The sequence below is a fragment of the Lipotes vexillifer genome, unplaced genomic scaffold (genome assembly GCF_000442215.2).
Source record: "Lipotes vexillifer unplaced genomic scaffold, Lipotes_vexillifer_v1.1 scaffold1288, whole genome shotgun sequence".
In the NCBI taxonomy this organism is placed as follows: Eukaryota; Metazoa; Chordata; class Mammalia; order Artiodactyla; family Lipotidae; genus Lipotes; species Lipotes vexillifer.
This window is the reverse complement of record NW_006776097.1, coordinates 736,836-743,695: the sequence shown is the minus strand read 5'-3', so window position 1 is coordinate 743,695 and position 6,860 is coordinate 736,836.

Sequence of the window (6,860 nt, the reverse complement as noted above, 5' to 3'; positions counted from 1 at the left end):
TAATTATGTGAATATATGGTCTCCTTTCCTTGGCCGGGGCAAGGTGAGGGTACTTACTATATAGAGAGCCATTGTTCGGCAGGGGGCCTGCCACTTGATTCTCTTTCAGCACTGACCCCTTTGCAAGGAATATGAGTTTTGTCCTGAGTAACTGAGGTGTTTTACGACGTCTGTTTACCTTAAAATTTTTCCTGGGGGAAAGAATGAATTAATTTCTATCAATCATCTATCTATCTATCTATCTTTTAAAACATTTTTCTGAGCCAGTAAGCAGTGGTTTATCAGAATAATCAGAAGTCTTCAAAATTAGGTTTTTGGGGCTTCCCTGGTGGCACAGTGGTTGAGAGTCCGCCTGCCGATGCAGGGGACACGGGTTCGTGCCCCGGTCCGGGAAGATCCCACATGCCGCGGAGCGGCTGGGCCCGTGAGCCATGGCCGCTGAGCCTGCGCGTCCGGAGCCTGTGCTCCACAATGGGAGAGGCCACAACAGTGAGAGGCCTGCATATCGCAAAAAAAAAAAAAAAATAGGGTTTTTGTTTGTACGTTTTTTTTAAGAGCAAGGGAAATGTAGTACTGTTAATAACATGACAAGAATTGTCTGCCAGGTCCATTCTTCCTCTTTTTTTCAATTGGGTAGGAAACCCAATATAATAACAGTCAGTCAATATTTGACCATGTGGAATTACCAAATTAAAAGAGAATACTGTGAGTGTATTCATATTTTTTCTATATTGAATAAACAATGTAACAAAGATACAACATAAATAAAAAAGTGAAATGACCAGTGCCTGTTTTTCCTTGTGTGTTATGCAAGTTTATAACTTTCTAATTTATCAAATCATTAACATTTATAGACCAGTTTCTAAAGCTGATATAAAAAACAGTAGCCAAGCATTGTTCTAAAGCACTGTCTGTCTTAACCTTCACACAGTTCTGTGAGGGAGTAGCTACTAATAAAAAGTTGAAAAAAAAAAAAAAGGGTTAACTCATCCAGGGTTACATGGTAGAGCAAGGAGTCAAGCCAGACAGTTTACTTCTAGAGACCATAATCACTGATATTATGGTGAAGGGCACCTCATGTTGTCATAGCAACTTCAGTAATCACTGTCATTTAAGTAAGTCTCTTCTAACTTGAGTACTAACTGTTCCATCCAAGCAGCATAACTGTTTTCTCCCAGCCTCATAGGTTCTATTACCATATGCAATAACACTGCCATCAGAAGCCTCTAGAGACCTGAAGGGACAGTTCTATAGAAACTCCCACATGTTCCTTGTGTGAAGTAATAGCAGACCCAGAGCAAGTCAGGTTTACTGAGCTACTACAAAGTTCACAATGTACAGTCATTTGTAACTTGAACAGATTGTGACATAATCTCGTTAATCACCCAGCATTCTCAATACAGCAATCATTCTGCAGTAGTAACCATTACTGTGAGGAGATCTAAAAGTGTCAGTTAAAAAGCAGCAGTTCACATATTTCTGAAAAAGTCATTTTTAGAAACTTTTAAGGAGTTCTCTACCATGAAAAGTGTGTGTTACAGGGTAAAGAAATCACAATGTCCATGAGTTAAGATAAAGCACTTCAAAGAAATCTCAGGTTAAATCCTGAAACTACACCAGAATTCTCTGGAGTTAAATACCCCTAATACTGCCTTAGATTATTACAAACAGAATAAGTGAGGAATTGCATTATTTCTTTTCCAAGAATAGGAAGGATAATTCCTTGTTAGACAGTAGCTGGTACCATCATAGCCCACACCTGGAAGTGCAGGCCGCCTGGTCCCGGCACCAGCTTAACGGCGAATAACAGCGAAGCTTTCTGAGGCACCACAACCTTGTAACAGGACACAACTACTCAGAGAATTTGGCAGCTCAGACCTTAGCTCCAAGGCAAAAATTGCTAATGCAGTTACACTCCATTGCTGAATAAAAGAGAGGAAAAAATGTCATTGGTAGTGCTTTTAAAATATTTAATATTCTTTAAAATCCAAAATAATGTGATTCTTACAAGTTATGTGCCACATAAAGCAGGTGTTATTTCTTTGAGAAATGCAGGTGATACTGGAAAACAGCACTGAGGTATTTTTTATTTTTAAAACTGAATAAGGAAACAAAGTCTGAATCTAATTAATTTTACATTTATAAAAAAAAAAATGCTACTGCTTGGCTCTTTTGCTATAATTTTAGGTTCTGAATACAAGAGTATGGGAAAGAGCATTATAATAGTACATATAGGTTTTAAAAACTGTGCACATCATAACCTGGAAAAATGATTATACAGCAAGAGGCCTGAGTGGAGGTAGGCTAATAACACTTTACCTGTTCTCAAAGGACAGCTTTGAGAAACAAGTGTGACCAATTGAAACACCAAATTAAAATGGCAATATTAAATAAGTAACAAAATGATCCGCATTTTATATAATATTGAATTTCCAAACATAGCTCATGAAAATCAGCAGAGAACCTATTATAGCACCGTTGGAACCACTCATTATCCCATTGTGCTTCTGTGTAATTTAGGATTTGGGCTGAAGATATTACTTGGAAAATGTCAGTCTTGTTTTTGTAAATCAATCTGGATTTCAATGAAATGTTTGCTTTAGGAAAAAGAAAAAAAAGGTATTCTTAGCCATTTATAGCTCCACCCTTTCAGAAGGAAGAATGACAGGCTATATCTAATTTTAATGTAAAACCAAGAACCAAGCAGTAAGGACACATCAATGGCAAGAGTAGTATACTAAGAACCACACAGAACATTAGAAAGAATTTGGTGTGTGTTTTTACAATTACCAACTGATGTTAAATTAACAATTAAAAATTTACAGAGATAAAACTTTTTTTTTTTTTGCACTAACTGGTTTCAATACAGCACTGAATTTAACTCGTCTTTGGGCTTCAGTCTTTACATAAAATGAATGTGCAAGTGCCATACTGAGCACCTTCCCCAACTTACACCATGATAAAACAGATTTCAGAGTAATTCTAGGATGATCTAAATTACAGCTGTTCTGGCTGACCTCTATAAAGGAAAAGGACATTTCCTGGCCAAATTCCTTTTCTTCTTGCTTGATGGTGATTGTCCGGTTACATAATACATCAATCTGAAGATAACAGAGCTTTCCTAACGTTTTACCTCTTTAGTATTGGTACAACCATTGCCAGCAGTGAATCTGTACCAGTATAGGCCAACTCAAAATACACATCATAAAACATCTGAATGTCGTTTTTAAAGCAACGTCACTGTTTTGTTTCCTCAGAAACTAAAAAGCATACATTTAAAAACATCGTATCTCCAATTTAACCCTTAGAGTCAAGAAAGATTTTTTATATCATTAAATCCAATTGGTGGTTGACCTCCTTTAATTACCATTCTCTAAGGGATCCCAAGAGCTAGAGTGTGCTCTGGACCTGGGCTGTGGGACTCAAGAACTACTCTGGGAGCCCTAAGGTGGGGAATTCTGTTCCAATACAGACCAGCAAGAAGTATCCTCAAATTTCTAGGCCTCAAATGTTCAAACGCTGCTTTATTGGACACTGCTGTGTATGGAGGTTTGGTGTGGCTTTGTTTTTAAAGGACCAAGCAACATTACACTATATAAACACAGCAAATATTTTTTGTAGAAGAGTTTGCAGTATTCCACCTATATTTAAGGACTTTAGGTGGATTTTAATATGGATATGATAGTGACGGCCATTAGATGATGCTGACTGTTTTAATAACATTTTCCCAAACAGGCAGCGTGTGTTTTGGGTTCTGTCATACTGGCGTTTGGCTGTGTTGGGGAAGTTATCATATTAAAAGTGCCCATAAAATAGAAAAGGCAGCAAGTGAAACTAGAAAAAAGTTGGAGCTATATGAAGCAGATTTGAAAGGAGTTACCTTTACTGTTTCCTATCTAAGTTGAGAACAGCAGGGAAGCACAGGGGCATCTGGACTGGGACTCCACTGCTGTCCTGAAGTGGAACAGGTTCCAATCACCAAGAAGAGGCGTCGCGAGGGCTAAGGACTGCACCCCAGATAGGAAGAGCCAGTCCTCCCCACAGAAGATTACAAGGCAAAACAAAACAAACCACAATTAAATACACTGTGAAATCACTCTGATGAGAAAACAGAACACAAAGATATTTAAAAATATAAATAAATACATTTAGCCATTTTTATTCAAGAAACCCAGAGAACTGCTTTCAAAGCAATTGCTTCTTTAAAAACCACTTTCTAAATTCTCCCATAAATACTATTTTGATTGTCACTTAATGCAGCACCTCAGTATTTGCTGGTGGTGGTGATGGACTTTCACTTAATACCTCTTCATAAACTATTTCACTAAAGAACGTTTCCCTAGGAAAACTCAGGCAGCTTACAAAATACTGTTAAATACTCAAAAACAGAACCTGCAAAGTATTATTTTATTTAACAAAAACAAGGAATGTAGTGTTAAATTATGACATGGGGAAAAAGTATGCAAAACAGTCACATGGAAAGAAAGTTTTAATTTTTAATATCCACGTTTGCTTAATTTCTTGTGAGCTGTTCAATACTGTTTCAAACATCCTGAATTAATAACTGTACCAACAAAATTCATCCCCAGTGTTTCCACAGGAGACATTAAAATATGACCAAATTATTATTTTTTTTCCTTTTCTTCAACCAAAGTAGTCTTTCTCAGTCCTTTCTGTGCAAAAATATTACAAGAGCAATTCAAATGGAAACACTGAAATGACATGCCAACATTTCAGAGCACATTTAAAACACCCAGAATAATTCTTGAAATTACTGTATTCTAAAATATGACTACCAATCACTTTTAGGTTAGTTCTATACATCTATTCACACTGATGCAATTCTCCTAGACCTCTGAAAATAAACAGGCTCATTGGTCTCTTTTGGTGTCCACACAATAGGCAAGATAGGTTTACAATAGTGTCTAAATGGAGCTAGGCATCCACAGTCTCTTGACTCCACCACATTCAAAACAAAAGTCAAAGTTCATTTGGCTACCATGAAATCACTCCCATAAACCTACTATGGTTCACTGGATCTAAACATTTCTCAGAAATGTGTCATTTAAAAATTTCACCTAAGTGATGATTCGGGGATCCTTTAGAAATGGTAATATCTAAGATAATAAACTTTATCAAAATGAGTAATTGCAATAAAGTGCTTGTTACCTTTCAAAATGATGCTTTTAGACTGTGGTGTGTTGTCTGCGAAGTGTGTGCTATTCCTATATAAAGGATCCCCAGGCATGAGAGTTGGGTCTTCTCACCTGTCTCAGAAAGCAGCAGCACTATCTCTTGGTAGGCTGACAATAGGCACGTTACCCATGCGGATGAGGCTACGCTAGAGCTATGGCAAAAGGGGAAGTAAATTAGAAAAGGGGGGAGGCATGTGAAGGGTTCCTATTATATTCATAGTTATATACAAATATATTAAATATGCTATAAAAATAGTCAACTCTTTTCCTTTGCAATTACTTCAGAAGCTCCTTTTGGAAGAATGCTCACCCACCCCAAACAAAAGACTCTTTCCCTCCAATCACTATAAAATGGCAAGTGCCTTTGTGCTGTTTCTTTTCCTCTGTTTAAAAATTCCAATCAGCTTATTCCTGGCTAGACTCACTCAGCAATAATAATATCCAGTGTTTATACCTTCCAACACTGACTCCCGAGGGACTAAGAACAGGGTCACAGACATTGGAAAGGTTATAGACTTGAATGAGTTTTACACAAATTGTTCGTCAACAAACTTTCAATTACCAGAGAAATATAGAAAAAGAAAAAAAAAAAAGTAGAAATGAGCAATACCAGAGCAAAATGCTATTTGCAGTCCACTTAAAAAAAAAAATAGGCTACCTCAATGTCGTGGAGACATTTTAAAACACGTTGAGTAACTTCCAGTTTAAAATAATTTTCACCTGTCTGTGTAGAGCCGGCAAATAGAGTACTTTTTTAAGGGGCCCCTTCCTAAGGCTTCTTGAACAAGGGCTCATCTCCCTTCAACAAGCAGTGCCCTTAACTAACTGCAAGCAGACCGCTTTAAGGCAATGACCAACAACCCAAGCACTTCTGAAGAATTACAACACTTTCACGAATCTACACTGAGAATTCTACAACAAACTGTTCAAAGTCACTGGCATCCTTTTATTACTAGTACATTCCTAAACCAGATTTACGTGACAAAGCAGAGCACAGGACTCAAATTACCCCCTCAACTTGGGACGGAGTTGGGAGACTGAACTGTAGTATTTACTCACACGCTGCCCCCATCTTCCCCCATATTTGCTTTTCTCCCAATATTTTCACTCAAAAACTGAAGTGCTTTTGAGTGTCTTGGTTCTGGTCTGACGCCACTCGTGGCAGCAACTTCATGAACCCTTACAGTCCTCACTGGTAGTTGTGAGAACAACAGTGACTCACCCAGTGCCACAGCAGTCCAAAGAAGATAACACCTAATGACTGCCACCCAGAATCAAGTGTTTTTTTTCAGAAAAACCGAGTATCTATGAGAGTAAAGCAGAGGGAAGATAAGATTTTTAAGTAGTTGAAAGGTGTTCCTATTTGGTATTTTTTCATGACTTAGATTTGGATTTTAATTAACAACTTTGGCTACAGAAATGAATGAAGAACAGGCAACTGCTGAATCTTCATCAGAATGCTCAAGTCTCAATTCACGGAGGAGGGGACAGGGACTGCTCTGCAGCCCAAGTTCCAGGGAAGCAGGAGGAAAACAAAGTTAAAGGAGGAGCTGAGAGGCAGTTACTAGCTCTTCTGATCCAACACTTCATTCTGACAGCAAAAGAAAAGCTGCTCCTTTAAGTGTAGCAACCAATTCTAAGCAGGAAAAAAATGAGCTGTGAGGA